This window comes from Crinia signifera, chromosome 5 (genome assembly GCF_055691185.1).
Source record: "Crinia signifera chromosome 5, ASM5569118v1, whole genome shotgun sequence".
Taxonomy (NCBI): Eukaryota; Metazoa; Chordata; class Amphibia; order Anura; family Myobatrachidae; genus Crinia; species Crinia signifera.
In genome coordinates, this window is record NC_139221.1 from 60,039,474 (window position 1) to 60,058,526 (window position 19,053).

A 19,053-nucleotide genomic window follows, 5' to 3' on the forward strand; every position below is an offset into this window, starting at 1 on the left:
TTTTTATTTACAGTTAAACTGTATTCATCCCTTAAACATTAACAACAGTACTGGAATGTGGCTAAATATATTGAATTTTTTTTTTTTTACAAACAATATTGTATTTAGGATTCCAATGTAACCAAAATAATATCTTCACATGTACAACAAATGGAAGTTGTTATGAATTTAATTATTTTATATTACTAACATACATCAGATATGAATTGACATTTGATTTACAGGACTTTCATTTATACAAAATGGGTGCTTTTATGAAATGAGTGCATCTTTCTCCTGTGGTGACCATAGATAGATAAGGAGATAACTATTTTTTAAATACAGGACAGGCTAGGGTTAGTACATCATGGATTTGGCAGGATCATACTGGAATTGTGGTCTATTACCAAGTGCAGAGCTGTCATCAGAAATTGTAGAGCCCAGGACTGACAAAATAGCAGAGCCCCCCTTCCCCTTCTCGAACCCTTCGTGTGTCTAGTCATACCACCGATTTCTACAACACTGGCTGAAAAACTCTACATTGCCTCAAGGAAAATGTTAACTTTGTTTATGACAAATTATACTTCATACTCCAGTCCTGGACCCCCCTTTGTGTCTGGAGTCCCAGCAGTCCCCCCCCCCACCTCCACTCACACTGATGGTAGCCCAGCATGAGTTCCCCAAAACAGTTTTTGGGGTGCACAAATGTCATGATTTTGTGGGGTCTGTTAAAGCTATGTTCTGTGCTGCCTCTGTATCGGATGCAGAAAACAACTAGACACCAGAACTCAGAGGCTTAAGGGGGTGCTGCCTACAGCACATGGGATCAGTCTCTGAGCAGGGTAAGAGGGAATCATTGGAACTCATTGCCTGCCATAGATTCTCATTCAATGTGTACTGTTTATACAATGTAATTATCCACAACATGTGCGTCTGATTTATTAAGTATGGTAGATCTATGTTATTGTAAAGCAGATTATTGAAATTATATTATGTTTGGCACCAGATAACTTTTTTCTCTCCTGTACCCCTTAATTAGGGTTTCATTTATGAGTGCCCTCTCTTCTAATTTTTAATATCCACAGTACTTACAAGTGGACTAGTGTGTGGTCAAGAATCGATTCCCTCTGTGTTTGGCTGCTGGCTGTTTACTGTCTGTGGAGGTTCCAGTTAATGCCTGTAGCATTAATGCCACTACTTCCTCCACCCAGGCCGGGGCAGATGAACACTGATGTCTGAGGGAAGCTTGGATAGCTTCCAGTGGATTGATGGTTGGGCAAAGGAAAATCTGATGACTCTGCAGATGGAACCGGAAGTGACGCAATGTGGTTCATCTCCAAGGCAACAGGAGACTTCTACTATTGGGAGAATTTTTCCTTTTCTTCAGCCATTACCAATATTATTTTCAAGAACCCCCAATTGGTCTGCGGCATACTGTACCTCCAGGGGTACATGTACACCAGGTTGGGAACCACTGCCCTAAATAATCCTTTTGGCTGATAAATTTCCCCTATATTGTCCTTGTTATGTTTACCTCTCTCCCAGGTCGGGTGCCAATGCCACCGTCTTCCCTTCTGGGAGCTGCTGCTCACTGTCTCCCCAGCTTGGTGCTGCTGCTCCTTCTCCTCCAGGCCAGGTGCCGCTACTGCCTCTCTTCCCAGCTGGGCCCGTTGCTCTTCATCTCCACTGTAACTACAGCTCCCAGAGGCATGTTCTCCTCTTTCCCTGATGCTTGGCATCACAGGAGAGCCATAGGAGAATGTGTCCCAGGGAACCTGCTCAGATTTAAAAAATGAGAATTTGTGATCCCTGGGTAGTGGCTGAGTGGCCAGTCAGGTCCTGGGCCAAGCTTCTGTTCTGAGACTGGCCGCTGGACATCTGAGCGAGGGGAGGGAAATGGGAGAGGGTGGGGGACCTGAATGACTGAGCAGGAGAAACAGCTGAGAGGGGGGCTGGCAGGCCTTGGGGCCCCTTAGGACATTGGGGCCCAGGATGACTGTCCCCCTTGCCTACCTCTGTTGCCTGGGCGGAAGAGGAGGGTGAATGTACGCACTTTAAGTGTGAACTACAAAAGTGGTTATGGCTTCATGTGATGGGGCATTGTTATAGTATAAACCCCCATTTCCATCACTATGGGGTCTAGAAGATGTGCACTACCCCCTAGAGACTGCTGTCGCTACAGCCCTAACTCCTATACTGTGACAGGTGCCAGAGACTGCCCATAACGTTAGAGTGCAGCATCCTGCTCCTGTCACTAAGCAGAAGCAGGCAATTTAACATAAAAACATAGAAACATATTATGTGATGGCAGATAAGAACCATTTGGCCTGCCCCTAGTCTGCCCCCTTTTTAGCCATATGGATACCTCAAACCCTATTTGATTCTTATTTCTTTATAAGCATATCCTTAAGTCTATCCCATACATGTTTAGTATGCTCTACTGTCTTAGCCTCTACCACCTTTGATGGGAAGCTATTCAACTTGTCCACTACCAATTATGTGAAGTAATTTTTTTTCAAAATTCCCCTTAATCTACCTCACTCCAGTTTTAGTGCATGTTCTAATACTTCTCTTCATTTGAAGGGACAAATCTGTACGTCTTGAGATTTTTATTCTTTCTCTGTAAGTTTGTGATGTGGGCCATGTACTGTTTTAGTTGCCCTTTTTGCCCTTTGTACCATCTTTAATGTGTATATATCCTTCTGAACATATGGCATCCAGAACTGAACACAGTATTTAACATGAGGTTGTCCTAATGCCCTATACAGTGTCATTATTACTTATTTCTTTCTGCTGCTAATTGCTCTCCCTATGCAACCAAGCATCTGACTTGCCTTCCTCATTGCTTTGTTACATTGCTTACCTGCCGTACCGAGTCACTATTTCAGTCACCCGAAATAGTGACTCCTAGATCTCTTTCATCCTCAGTAATATGCAATATAGAGCCATGAATACTATATTAAACCTTTGAATTTTGTGACCCAAGTGCATGATTTAGCTTTTTTGAGCATTAAACTATAATTGCCATGCTCTTGACCATTTCTCTAATCTACCTACAGTAAAACATCAATCATTTGTTTTACCCCACCTGGTGTGTTTACCCTGTTGCATACATTTGTGTTATCTACACAAAGGCATAATTTCCCTTTCAATACCACTTGCAATGTCACCAATAAAGATATAAAAAAAACACTGGTCCGAGTACAAATTCCTGCCATAGGCATGTGCACGGGGGGGGGGGGGTTGCCAGGGGTCCACAGGCACCTCCTAATGACGGCACCCCCGCTCAGCGAGGGATGCAAAGCAGGGAGGTACCCTGCTCTGCAACCTGCTACTGCTGGCTGCCACTGCCTGTTATACTGCATGACAGACAGCATCGCTGGCAACATGAAAGTGTAAAATACAAAAAATTTATTCATACAACAAAAAAGACAAATAAGTAAAAATAGAAAGCCTAGTACCGTGTCTGGGATTTTAACAAAAAGGCTTGTCTGTAGGCGTAAGGGGGTCAGATGTACACCCATATACACCTCACATGTGCACTCGGGCTTGTTTTGCCGAGAACGGATGTGGATTGTCGAACTCACAGCTGGATCTCGACAATCCACGGATGTTTCTCACGGCCACAGTACAAAGATTAAATATATATTTGCATGTACCATAGGCAGTACAAAGAGGAAATATATATTTGCACATACAGTATCACAGGGTGTACAGATGCATGTCACGAAAAAAGATGCTTGTGAAAAAAAGATGCAATAATATATATATTTTTTAATGTTGACTAACAGTGGGGTATATCCAGCACTCACAGTACCATATACAGAGTGGGGTAATAGCCAGCAGTCACATTACCATATATACAGTGGTGTAATGGCCAGCAGTCACAGTTCCATATACAAAGTTGGTACATACAGCAGTCACAGTAATGTATACACAGTGGAGTGCAGTAAAATAAAGAAACAATTTTCTTTTCTTTTTATTAAACTTTCATAATTTTTTGTCATTATAAATTCAAAAATAAATGTGTGTTAACAAATGGTGGGGAAAGATAGCAGTCACGGTACTGATAGCAAACAGTTGAGTAGGGCCAAGCAGTCACAGTAACGTATACACAGTGGGGTACTGGCCATCACTCACTGCAAGTGCCGCATAGCCCTCTCCTTACTCGGTGGCTGCAATAAAAACAAGCATATCCAGCCTGGAGCTGACTTCACACACCATCCCCTAAAATGCTTGGGCACACCTGTGTTTTCCTGGGCACTCCTAGTGTTTTTTTTTCTGTCACGCCAGGTATTTTTCTTAACACTTCCACAAAATAGTTGGTTACCAACCCTCAGGAGCCTACTTCCTGTTAATCACCTTGCGAATGGCTAGCAAAAGAAGAAAAGTAGCAGGATTCCGTTGCTAGCGGGCCTGGTGCATGGGACTGTGGCCCATATGCATGCACAGTGTATCGATAATCAGGTCTGTTATACCCACAATATTATTTAGAAGTTTTGCAATTGAACATCTTATTAAATATTGTGAATTTACAGCCAACTAGAAATAACAAAGCACAGTAGATGACAAAAACACAAATAAAGCTTAGTATTTAAGCCTACACATTTACAAATTCATGCACTGAAATATATCCTTTGTAAAAAAAAAATAGCATAACCAGTTGTGTACACATAATCATAAGCAACACTTCATTAATAAACCCATATTTCTCAAGCACAAAACAGCTCATAGCACAGACAGTAGGTGTTTATGGTATTTGTTGTATATGATGGTAATTTGCAGCACTGACTAGACCCTACTCTGTATACCAAAATATAGACAACATTCAAAAAGTTAAATAAATGTAAATAATGTGGAGATAAATAAATGTCCTTGCATAGCAACATCAAATTTCATTTTCTCCTTTTTGTCAGTGTCTGTGAAACATGGGTGCTGAATTGCTGGTGCAATCCCAATGTCTGCTTAACTGCATGTTCCGTAATAGATGGCTTAATACCAGTGTCTGCTTAAAAGCCATTTCCTGAATAGTTCACTAAATCCAAGTGTTGCTTTTCTGAGCTTATATGTATCATACTGTCCCATTTCTGTATAGCAGTGATTTTCGCAGCACACCAAACAAGATTTAAAAATTGCCAAGGCACACCAATAGATCCCCACAGGGAAAAACACATTGTCCCCCACTAAAAAAAAACTATTGGCCATATGAATAAACAATACCGCTGGTCCCCACGGGTAACAAAAATAAAATACATTGGCCCTCACATGAAAACAAGAGTCCAGTGAATAACACTTGAACTGGTGGTGGCAGTGGCTGTAAACTGGTGTGGACGTCACTAGATCTGGGGGCACAATTGAGAACAGCTCAAAGCACACTATTGTGCCACAACACTGTGGTTGAAAAACTCTGGTGTATAGTCAGTGCTACTCTGCTGTCTTCATCTACTCTTTCTACTGCATGAAGAAAAGTTACATCAGAGAACTGAACTTCCACCTAAGCCTTGCATGCCCTATTCCAGCTACACACTTAGGGCCTTATTCTAGTTCACTCTTTCTGACAAAATCCTTCTTAGATGGACAAAACCATGTGCACTGCAGGAGCGCAGATGTAAAATGTGCAGAGATAATTAGATTTGGGTGAGTTATTTAGTTTCTGTGCAGGGTAAATACTGGCTGCTTTATTTTTACACTGCAATATAGATCTCACTTTGAATTAAAACCCCACCCAAATCTAATTTTCTCTTCACAAGTAACATCTGCCCCGTCTGCAGTTTTTGTCTATCTAAGAAGAATTTTGTCAGAAAGAGTGAACTAGAATAAGGCGCTTAGTCCAGATACACAGCCAAACACATCCGTGAGGATGCTACTGTTTAACCTGCTAATGATTTTTATTTATTTTCCTTCAAACCTTCTCAAATCTTGAGCAAAGAAGTTAAGAAAAAATATTGCTGCCCAAACTTCTGCATACAGTATGTCACATTCACACACACACCTATATATATATGGAAAAGGGGATGAGAAAACAGTGCTCTATAGTGTAGTATGTGGTTTCCACAGTTAAAAGGTGTAAGTAATATGCGTGGCGTTTTAAAGTACTTTTGTGCTCATCATATTAAGTTATGTTTGGATAGCTTGTCCTTGTGGATTACCAGGGTGCTGCCTGGATATACCGATTTGGCCTCTCGGGGTAAGTTTCCCACAGGTTCAAGCAAGGTCCAAACAGTCAGTGCCACGCAATGATATGGAAGGAAAACTCCAATTAAAATTTTAAAGTGGAGTTTAATAAAGTGCATAAGGTGAAAAGATAAAATAAACAGCTTACGTAAAAAGTGCAGTAGTAAAACAACAACAGCCCCCTTGGACACTCTATACCAGGGCTGGGCAATTGCGGTCCTCCAGATGTTGATAAGCTACACATACCAGCATGCCTTGCATCAGTTTCAGCATGGCCACATTACAAAACGAATGCAAAGCATCCTGGGATGTGTAGTTCATCAACATCTGGAGGGCCGCAATTGCCCAGCCCTGCACTATTTTCTCTGCTCTCTTTCTTTGACATCTCTTCTTTTCCCCTTTTATTTTCTTGTGGCTTTTGTGGAACTGGCTGGTGGTGCTGATATTCGCTGATTGGTATGTGGAAGTAGGTTTGAATATAGCTGGGTGAATATATGCCTCCTCATACAGTCACACAAAGGAAGGAATGGACAAACACTGGAAGGTGGGAAATCTATTAAATACTTAAAACGAGGTAAGGCCTTTCCTGAAGACTTGAACAGAGGTGAGACCTTTCTTGAAGACTTGGAAAAAGGTGAGCCCTCTTGAAGACTTGAAAGAGTTCAGCCTACTTGCTTGAAAAGAGGTGAGGTCTTTATTGAAGACTTGAAAAAAGGAGGAGACTTGATCCTAGGAGAAGAATACCATCCGGGTTGAGCAAGTTAAATGCAGCCTTGTACTTTTTGATCCTTTTTAATCCACATGGACTATAATTGAGAATGGTAAAGTGTGCCAAGAATAGCAGTAGCAGACCAAAGCACAATGCTAAAATCATAGGGAGTGATGAAAGACATGCAAGGGAACATGCTATATTAATAATGTCTTTCATATGTCTGCCATTTTTCCTACTGACCACCTTGTCAACTTTTTGTCAATGCCAACCTTTTCCATGTTGACCTTTTGTTCATGTCGACCTTGTGCCTGTCAACATTTTCGGTTCGATCTATTAACTGTTGACCTAAACCCTGTTGACCTTTTGACACACACACATTTTAATTCTTGAGTTAATCAATGCACTTTAGTTTGCAACCCATATAAAGAGGCATTTAATGTATTTTAAATGCATTGATCAGTTCATAAAATACAACCCCATTATTTATTTGTACCCCAAACCTGGGAATGGAGATTGCAGTGGAGTAAGCTTTTAATTTATTTTAGTTCATTATTTTTTAATTATCCTTTTTGTGAGCACACCCGCTCATGCACCCCATCATTTATTTTAACCAATGTTAGCTGTTTATATAAGTTTTGCAGCAGCTATGCTTGGTGACTGTCTCACATTTAAAATCCATGAATCTTTTGGCACATGAGTTTTAAATCGGTTTGCATATCTTAAGTCTAATTCTCTGGATTTAGGAGAAGAGAAGGGATTTTCCTGGTGGAAAATGAATGCTAAATGGCTGACTCATTTTAAGGTGGGGGATGATTTAGAACCCCAGTGGCAGGATTTCTTCGAAATCAACCATGGTTCAGCATCAGCAGAGGTCATTTGGGACACATTTAAAGCTAACCTTAGGGGCCTGCTTATAAAGGAGGTAGCAAGGTTAAAAGCAAGCCACAAAAAAGAAGAACAACAACTAGAGTTGACTTGTCTTACATTAGAACAACAATACCTTCAAGGGAAAATGCAAGTGGAGAAGGAGGCTTGGGTAAAAGCCCAAGAGGAGTGGCGTAAATGCCTCTTGGACAAGGCAATGTATAGAGAGTTATTTGCAGGGCACATGAGATACGCTGAAGGGTACAGGCCCGGGAGTTTTTTAGCTGGGCTGGCAAAAGCAGACCGTTCCACGAATATTGTAATAGAGATCAGGAAAGCGGGAGGAGAAACAACCAGACAGACACCTGAAATAGCCGAAAGATTCAGGCAATTCTATAGAGAGCTTTATACGTCCCAGCAGGGCCAAACCCCGGATGAAATTCGGGCTTACCTCAGGGAAATAGAACACCCCATGTTTACAAATGAATCTAGGAACCTGTTAGATAGCCCCATAACCTTAGCCCCATAACCTTAGCAGAAGTAGAAGAAGCAATAACAGACATCCCGGGAGGCAAAGCCCCTGGAATGGACGGTATTCCGCAGGAACTGTATAAGAGGCATAAGAAGTTCTTCTCGCAAAAGTTTCTGGAATTATTTACTGAACTATTCGATAGTAAGAGTATACCCGCCTCCATGTCGGAGGCACTAATTGTAGTGCTCCCAAAAAAGGATAAGGACCCTAGGTTAGTTTAATCTTACCGGCCGATTTCGTTATTAACAAACAACATAAAGATCATGGCTAAGATACTAGCAAAAAGACTTAGCAAGGTTATAAGTGAGATAATCCACCCGGATCAAACCGGCTTTATGCCGGGGAGATCAACCACGACTAATTTGAGAAAGCTTTATTGTCATCTTCAGTCCCCACAAGACAACAGGGAAGACTCAGTGGTTATTTCCTTAGATGCAGCTAAGGCTTTTGATTCCATTGAATGGGGGTTCCTATGGGAAGTACTGGAATGGGTAGGGATAGGCCCCGTGTTTATTAACTGGATCAAGATGCTATACAAGGCCCCGGTGGCAAGGGTCTCTGTCAATGGCTATATCTCACCCAAATTTGGGATAGGGAGGGGCACAAGACAGGGTTGCCCATTGTCACCGGGGCTATTTGCGATAGCGATAGAACCATTAGCCTGCCTGATAAGGGGTAGCCCAGTAATCAAGGGTTTAAAAATAGGAGCAAGGGAAGATCATATTGCACTATATGCAGGCGGCATCTTGTTATTTATTCATAGTTACCATAAAGTGATACCAGAAGTTCTGGATATAATCGATAACTTTGGAGGTCATTCAGGTCTTAAGATTAATTGGCCCAAATCATGTATCCTCCCCTTAAGTGATAATCTCCCCTCAGGACGGACAATACATAACCCTTTAAAATGGGTAAACGAATTCCAATACTTGGGGATATGGGTCTCGAGGGAGATAAATAGGTTTAAGTCACTTAATATAACACCCCAAATCAAATATGTAAAATCTAGGATAAGGCCATGGGGTAAGTTGCCATTGACAATGACAGGATGGGTCAACTTGGTTAAAATGATTATCCAACCAAAAATAGTGTATATACTTAGACACTCACCACTTTATCTCCCTCGAAGTATATTTAAGTTAATAGATGGCCTAATATCCTCGTTACTCTGGGGCGGTAAAAGAGCCAGACTTAGAAAAGACATCCTTACTAAACTTAAAGGGGAGGGAGGGTTGGCTTTGCCAGACTTCTGGTTATACTATCTCTCTACCCACTTAACCCACGTGGGAAACTGGGTCCAGAAAGGGGGCGAGCATGATTTAATATATGAGTTAGTGGGACTTGTGTCCCCAGGCCTTACTCCTTTGCAATTGCTGCTGAGCGGCAATTTGAAACATAAATGGCCCCCAATAATCAGACAGGGAATTATGATATGGAGGTGGGTGGAAGTGCTATTGGATGGTCAAGGGATAGACCCAGAAATGCCACTACACAATGCCCATTCCCTGAAAGAGTTAAAAGAACTACAAATGGAGAAATTCTGGGGGGTAAAGGGCATAAAGGAAATCGGACAACTGTATAGAGATGATGGGTTACGATCATTCCAATCACTAAAATTAATAAGTATCTGTTTAGATATATCCAATTGCGAAATGGCCTTGAGAAACAGTTCAATGGGGGGAAACCAGATATATGTGACTCCCTAACAAAAAAATTATTAAAAAAAAATCCCCATGAGACATGAAATCTCATTTTGTTACAAAGCACTAACTCAAATCAAACAGAGGGATGGGCTAGAAAAAACAAAAGCTAAATGGGAAAGGGATGTGGGTTTTATAACAGAGGAAGAGTGGGAAAAAGCCCTGGTGAATGTAAAAACGACCACTAACCAAGTAAGGTTCCAACAAACCCAATTATACCTGCTTCACAGGACTTATATGACCCCGGAACGTATGTACAACTTCGGGGGCAGAGTTGATGCTAAATGTCCTAAGTGTCAAAATCCTAACGGAACGCTGTGGACGTGTCTGCGGGTGATGAGATTTTGGACAGGGGTCATAAACATATTGGCAATAAAGGGTATCCCTTGTAACATCTGTACACCTAAAGCATGTATATTGGCGATAGTAGAGGAGGGACTATTGGATAAGCATGTGAGACAATTTTTTATTAACTTGTGTACCCTGGGCAAAATATGCATTGCTCGAAAATGGATGGCAAAAGAAGGGCCAGAGGTGGCCATGTGGACGGCATTGGTGCAGGAGACTATTTCCCATGAAAGATATGTACACGTGACCAGGGGAACAGTAAATAAATTCCATCTAATATGGAACAAATGGGGCAATTAGACAAATCAGACACGCTGGAATATGTAGATTGTAAATTGAAAGAATAAGTGTTAACCTAGGGGTAGGTGGGAGGGCCTGTGGGAGGGTATGTGGGGGGGGGGGGGCGGGGAGGAAATGAAATATGTATTGGGAACCATGTAACTGTTGTAAAATAGCTATATCCAAGGCTCGGTGCTGCATAGCGACCCCCCGGCTGCATTAAACTAGGGGGATAAGGTTAAGAAAATACTTGGAAATCATATTAAGTTAATTACTCACAAAGTTATTTATTCACTTTCACACCCGTCTCTCTCCTCGATAGGGAAATTAGAAAGAGGAGTGAGTAATATTAAGATAGGGATGAACTTCACATAAGATTTGGACACCGAAAGGCACGCTAGAAGGAATGTATGAACATAAAGAAGTAAAAAAAGATTAAAAGAACGGGGTATCCTTTTTTGTTTCTGTAGATATGAACCCCTTAATAAATCACAAAAGAAGTATAACACTAAATAAAAAATAAAAAGACTGGGGGAGTGCGTTGTGCAGCGCCGTAGCATGGAAAAAAGATACGCAAAGATCATGATATATATGGATGGCTAATATACAACTTGGTAACATGTAAATTTTAATGTATGTTGTTATACTGAATTATATAAATAAAAATTGAATTATAAAGTCTAATTCTCATGCAATAGCATTTCCCAGTTTTATAATTATGAGTGATAGAGTAGGATATGCAGTGAAATGGGGTCCCTTGTTGTGTGCTGTAAGCTTGAATGCATTAATCAATTAATGTACAGTACTAGAATCCCACTGTTTATTTTGGTGAGTGAGTTTATTATGGTGAGTGCTGAGCCGTATGATTTAAGTCACATGTCAAATTGCACCCCACACTTGGGAATAGCCAGTGCATAGATAAGTTATAGTTCATAAAGTTTCTCAGTGACCAAAAGCGTCCTTTGTACAAAGAGTTAGTTGGATTTATCTGTTTACAGAATAAATATATAAATAAGGAGAATGGGTACTTATGTAGTATCTGGGCGCCCGATTTAGAAATCGGGTCGGATCGGGCACATCGCATCGCATGCGACCAAATCGGATGCGATGCGATGGACCCGATTTTTCCATAGGATTCAATGTTAAAATGGTCTGAGTCCATTTTAACATAGAATTCAATGGGAAAAAGGGGTCCTGTTCCTTGCCCCACTATCCAAGTGGGCATGGAGTTGGATATAAACCTGTGGCGAGCGTAGCGAGCCACCGAGCCCGAAGCGTGGCGAGCGTAGCAAGCCCTGCGAGGGGACACAGAATACCGTCCCCTCGCGGGGCTCGCTTCACTCGCCACGCTTCGGGCTCGGTGGCTCGCTACGCTCGCCACAGGTTTATATCCAACTCCATGCCCACTTGGATAGTAGGGGTATGAAAAGGACCCCTTTTTCCCATTGAATTCCATGTTAAAATGGAGTCCATTTTAACATTGAATCCTATGGAAAAATCGGGTCATCGCATCGCATCGCATCTGATTGTATGCCTTAAGTTAAGGCATACAATCAAAAAATCGGGCGCCCAGATAATACATAAGTACCGGAGAATGTAATAACTTTTCATTGTAGTTTACAGCTTTCATTTCTTTCTGCCGAGTTGGGGCTTAATTTAAACTAATAATAATAAAATAAGTAAGTACTGTTAATTTTATAAATTCATGAGAAACTAATCATCACGTTTCAAGAATTTTCCATGTAATTTATAACAGTAAAGTTAAATGGCTCATCAAAGGAAAAGTATTATAAAGATTATTCATCTTCATCTCGAAATCAAACTATCTTTAATGAAAATGCAAGACAATACTCTTTGAAGGACGATTTTTAATGATGGTTAAAACTATGTTTTTTTCACTGATATTTTTCCAATTATTTACAGAATTCAGACCTGACTAAATGAAAACATCACAAATAAAACAAAGATGGCTAGTATAACATTTCCTTTGGAAGATAGATTAAGAACCTTTTAAGAAAGAAATTCAATCAAAATTGTTTTGAGCTATCTCTGCTAATAAACGCCACTAGATCAGGCACAGCAGGGTCCTCTGTCTTATGCTTCACTGAAACATGGCTAGACGACCTCATAACAGACTCCTCTGTGTCTCTGCCAGGCTTTGGCTCTCTGGCTAATCCAAAGGTGGAGGAATCTGCTTCTACATAAATGAAAGGTGGTGCAACGATGTAAAGACTCTGGGTAAATCATGCAGCCTTCAATTGGAGATTCTCACCATCAAATGCAACCCATTCTACTCCCCCCATGAATTTGCCTCAATTATCCTGGTACCACACCAACAACAACTAGCTTTCCTGATAACAAACACCGAACTCAAGCACCCGGACTCCCTGTTCATAATATTAGGTGATTTCAACAGGGCCAAGCTGTCCCAGGAGTTACCAAAGTACAAGCAGCAGGTCAAATGTCACACCAGGGAGGGATGGATGCTGGACCACTGCTGCACCGCTATAATGTCTACCTAACTATCCATCCCACGAGCAGCCCTGGGACTTTCTGACCACTGCTTGGTCCACCTCCTCCCAACGTATAGTCAGAAGCTAAAGTCAGGTCAGTTAAAAGCTGGTCAAGTGAGACAAAACTAAAGCTTCAGACTTGTTTTGATTACACTGACTGGAGAGTTTTTGAAGCCTCTGCGACTGACCTGAACGAACTAGCAGACGTTGTGACAAACGGGGTTTTTTTTAGTGCGGCGACCCTCACATGGGAATGATGGTTGTATTATTCAAAAAAGAGAGGGACCATACCGTCTCCTCGTGATGAGATCGTGTCCGTTAAAGGCGAAAAAGAAGTGGTATATGAAGTTCACAAAAGTTCAGTTGAAAACCGGACCATGAAAAGAGAAGATATACAAAAAAACAGTCTCAGTCTCTGGAATGTCACACGTTTTCAATAAAGATGTTGGGAGATATATGGGGTCCTTCTATATGCCCGGGTGTCTTCTTTAATGGTTTAGGGAACACCTTGTGTAGTCAAAAGGAGGAAATGCTCACATGTATGCTTACATATGCATCTTGTGTGGTAAACCTATCAAGGTATCTTTTCTTGAAAACACCACCGGTTCTCCTGTGTGTATTGGACACTCTGGCTCACACAACTCAGTCGGGGGTGTGGTTTATCACAATTATGAAAAAGAAATGATTTTTTAAGATGGTTTTAGTAGGCGTTCATGCCCATATACATATTCTAGTATTAAACCGGGGGAAGTAAACACATGGGGTCCTTTCTAAAACCCAAGGTGTTGTCCTTATTTGAATTAGGGGTCACCTCGTGCTGGTAGTACGTTTCTTAGCTTACATGTATGCTTACATATGCAAACAAAGGAAACACTTATCACGGTATCTTTTTATGAGATCACATTCATTCCCATCCACCTCCAGAAAGCGTGCTTACGTGTATGCTCACTTTAGTACAGATGTGGATCCTCTCATCAAGGTATCTTTCATATCTCAAATAGAGGGGATGTCCATCCAAAGTGATATTCAAAAACAAATCCTTTTATTTTCCAAATAGTACACGAACAAATATATATGTAAAAGTCTCTAAAAACTGGTCTTTTAAAAAAGCCTCCTTTTCTCCTCACTTTGTTACTGGGAGTAAGATGGAAAAAACCCGGGGTGACTCACCAGATCAAAGTTGGGGTGTCCAGGAAGGCAAACAAAGTTGTACAGCAAATGGCCAGGAGGTACCGCACCAACGCGTTTCGACCCGTTGGTCTTTTTCAAGGTGGTACCTCCAACCTCCATTAGGCCTTTTTATACACATCTACAAGAAAGATCCTCCCCTTCCTCTCCCTCATGATTGGCTGATGGTCAATTTCATCAAAACCAAATATATACATGCATATCATACATTATAAGAAAGACATCCACAGATTCAATAAATTAAAATCCATTAAAAACAGGTAAAAATGTATTATGAACCTTTTAAATGTTGCTGGTGGTTAGGTAGTCCTCAGGAAGTCCTGGAGACCACCCCGGGAGCTGTATCCTTTAATAGAATGCCCCCGTAATGGTTATGTTAAAACTGCCTTATGCAGGTTCCTAGTGACCCGCATGTGGAGCGCACAGCGCTTCCTGCGGTCCGTCACTTTCTATCGCCTGTCCAAAGAGTCTTCCTGGTCTGTTTACTGTGACCCGCACGTGGAACGCAAGTTCCTTCCGGCGGTACGTCACATCACAGCCTGTCACAGACGGACTCCTTCCTGAAGTCGCGTCCACGCTAAAACGGTGGAACACACGACTTCCGGCGGTGTATCCACTCTTGATGATGTGGGTGAAAGACCGCTCACAGGATCTCTATTGTGTAACCTTCTTTTAACTCCCTCTGCTGTATCCGGGAGGTTATTGGAACGCAAAAACCATCCTACGTCAGTTTCTGCGAGGATCTGTGTGTACCATCCAAAACAGTTCGATCCTTTAATAACAATAGGACAGCTAAGGAAGCCGGGCAAAGGAGGAGGCCTACAGTGGTGGGGGATATAGCACAGTACAAAGAGGCTAGGAAAACCCTGACATGGGAAATCAGGCTGGCAAAAAAGCACTACACCAGCAAGCAGACAAACAACCTCTCAGCCAATGACCCTGCTGCAGTCTGGAAAAGTATGCAAGCTATTACCAGCTACAGGAAAGCCCCAAGCCCAACTCCAATGCTCCAGGAACTGGCTGAGGAGCTGAATAAGTTTTACGGCAGATTCAAAAAAAGAGCCCAGTGCATCATACCCCCCTCCTCTCGACCATAGTAAGGCGGCTCCACTGCCACATTACCTTGACCGACACTCCGAGGTCTTGCAGGTGGACCAGGGGGAGTTAGAAGCTTTGTACAAAAGGGTCAAACTTAGGAAGGCTGCAGGTCCTGATGGAGTGTCGCCATCTACCCTTAGGATCTGTGCAATGCAGCTTGCACTCATCTTCACTGTCATCTTTAACACCTCACTGGAAATGAGTAGGGTCCCCGCCTGCTTCACGCTAAATTATTATTCTGGTTCCCAAGAAGTTGGCTGAGAAGGATCTAAATGACTACAGGCCAGTCGTGCTAACATCAGTGGTCATGAAGGCATTAGAAAGACTGGTAATGAACCATCTGAGGGAGGTGACAAACACCCATCTCGACCCACTGCAGTTCGCCTACCGAGCAAACAGAAGCGTTGAGGATGCAATTAACTTAGGGCTGCATTATATCCTGGAACACCTGGATCATCCAAGCACCTACGCGAGTGTCCTATTCATTGACTTCAGCTCTGTGTTTAACACACTTGCCCCCGCTATCCTAAAGCCCAAACTTCTCTCCCTAGGAGTGCCGTAATCTACCTGCTCCTGGATTGTGGACTTCCTGATGGCATGGAAACAGGTGGTGAAAGCTGGAGCCTTCACAACCACCATTCGTACGATCAGCACTGGTGCTCCCCAGGGATGTCTCCTTTTCCCCCTGCTCTTCTCTCTCTACACTAATGACTGCATCTCGAGTGACCAGTCAGTAAAAATCATAACATTTGCTGACGACACCATCATCATCGGCCTAATCAAGCAGGCAGATGAGTCTGCATACAGACGGGAAGTGGACAGACTTTCACAGTGGTGCGGCAGAAACAACCTGGACCTACACCCCATCAAATCAGTTGAGATGATAGTAGACTTCAGGAGAAAACCAAATGTCAAAGTCCCACTGGTAATTTCCAACAGAGTGGTGTCATGGGTAGAGACCTTCAAATTCCTTGGGACAAAAATCTCTTGCAACCTCAGATGGGAGTCCAACATAACTTCCATTGTCAAAAAGGCCTAACAGCGGCTGTTCTTTCTGAGGCAACTGAGAAAAATTCAACATTCTGCAAGAGCTGCTGCAACTCTTTTACACTGCTATCGTGGAGTCCATTCTATGCCCCTCTATTACAATCTGGTGTGGAGGGGCCAAGTGAAGCCTGCAAAGAGTGGTGACTACAGCAGAGAAGATTATTGGGACAGACCTCCCCCTGTAAGGGAACAATACATAAGTACTGCCAAGAAGTGAGCTGGGAAGATCATGGCGGACAAACTCCACCCTGGCCATAACTTGATTGATATTCTCCCATCAGGTAGACGCTTCAGGACCATTTCTGCCAAGTCATTAAGAACCGCAAAAAGCTTCTTCCTGATAGCTATTCAGCTATTGATCAATGTACTCTAAGATACTGCTAATCTAAACACCTAACTGCTCTATCTAACCTTGCAAATCCTAACATGTGAATTGTCATTTGTATGCGCAACTGATGTAATGTATGTATGTCCTGTTATCCCTCTTGTACCATGCTTGAAGCTGCACTGTATCCACAAAAAAATCCTAGTATACTCTCGTATACATGGCCAATAAAGTGATTCTGATTCTGATTTCCATGTTTTAATGAACTTTTAAAAGAATATAAGTAAGTATAAGTATATTTAAGTTGTTTCAGTCAGCAATTTTAATCCTGTGAAAAGAGATACTGTACTAGATTTTTGTTAATTTTAATGGTAGTGAAGCAAGATACCTGTAAGATGAACTAATCAATTTGCAAGACACTAAACTTCAAAGTTTGAAAAAAAAAAAAAAAAAAGAACTGGAACTGGAACACCTACATTTTTTTGGATTTAGCAACAGAACTTTAACTTTTGAGGGTGCAAAAAAACTGTACTTTTTTGATCCTCATATATTTAGGAAGTAACTTTCAGCAAACAAATTTATATATATAAAAAACCTATGTGTCCTAACTTTCAGATCCAATCAAGAAATGCCTTTTGGATACATTTTGACACTAACAAAGAAATAGCGCTCCATCTGACAGGGATGCCCGAGCATCTCATACGCACGCATGCCCCCATCAACATGGTGGTGGGGAGTGCTTTCCTTTCCCTTCTCCACTTAAGGGAGATGGGGAGGGATCGAGGGGGCTGGGGGCAGCCAGAGGGTCAGCAGGCGGCAGAGGGCGGCTGGCTTCGTCAGACTGGGCGCACAAGTGTCTCGTGCACATGTGCCCTCTTCCAGTGGATGGTGGTGGATGGCAGAAGGCAATTTGATTGCCAGGAGCAGCTCCAACGGATGCTGCTTCATTTGTATATAGACATCATTGCATAAGGCATTTCAGTCAATAAAGAAGGATAATAGCAAGACTGATATAGTTATTATGTTGAAAAGTCCCACTGTAACTAGGATTTCTTCTAACCTAAGCAAGCACAACTTCAGCCACCAGAAGGCTCCATTTGTGGACTGTTGTGTCTATTTTCAAATCCGGGGAGTGCCTCCTTTTCCAGTTATATCCTAGTGGCTACAAATATTGCTTTCTTTGGAGAAGCACCCAGGTATCTTGTGCACAGTGTGTTTGTTTTTGAGTGGAGAGCCGGTCCCATTTGCATATATATATATATATATATATATATTTATATACATATTTTCAATCCAACTAGAATCAGCACTCCAATCTAATGAAAACTACAGTTCAAAGAAGAATTGAAATATCAGTGAAAGTACATTACACTCACCTAAATAGCCATGCCATCACACGTATCAATGTCTATACACCATGTTCATCTCCTGGTCACCCATTGCTTCAGGTGTACGCTCACCTGCATGCTGTCTGCTTCTGGAACATCATCTCAGGGTACTGGAGACAACGTTATGTAAGGTAACAATGGAGACAATAAACACAGACCTGAATGTGGAAACAGGCTGCACATCAGAGAATCTAAATCTAAATTAGTAAGAAAAACATGAAATGTGAAAGCTTCTTTAAGTTGATAAGCCAATCCTGTAAATAAAAATGTAAATACTTTAAAGATAACCTGGACATATCTATATTCAATACCCCTATCACATGTACACAGACAAACATTCTAGGGTTCATTTTGTTATTTGTTTGGAGCAAAATATCCTACCAGCATATTTATAGATTGTGGGAGAAAACAAGGATACCTGGAGGAAACCCATGCAAGCACTTGGGGAGAATATTAACATTTTGCACAGTTACGGTTAGGGTCATGGTGGGCATCAAATGAAAAACCTCAGTGCTCTGAGGAAGTAATGCTAACCACTGCACCATAAATGCTGCCCCAAGATCCAGTTTGATTCCAACTGTAGTAGACATTTACCATGATCTCCACCTTGATCATCATCCTGTATTTGGTTGATAATAATAAATCATAGTGATGATAAACTGTGTGATGCAAATGCAAAATGTTTTGCAACAGGTTGGTTGATAATCTTATGATTCATGGCCCCATGGATCACAGAGTAATCTGCTTGCTGATATAGAAAAGACAACAAAAGCATTTGATTATATACACTACAAAGGCACTGCTGCATGTCATCTGAAAGTATTTGTGGGCAGAGTGGGGGTGGTAGAATGTTTGGCTTGCAACATATAGCTAGCTGCATGTTATGCAGCCAAAACATGTAGCAAC

The 19,053-nt window shown here is 41.8% G+C and overlaps 1 long non-coding RNA gene across 1 annotated transcript in view; it reads right to left on the bottom strand.

Moving 5' to 3' along the window:
• Positions 1 to 19,053, bottom strand: part of LOC146079459 (uncharacterized) — a 272,777-nt gene that overhangs the window by 89,147 nt on the left and 164,577 nt on the right. The gene's annotated exons all lie outside the window — the stretch shown is intronic.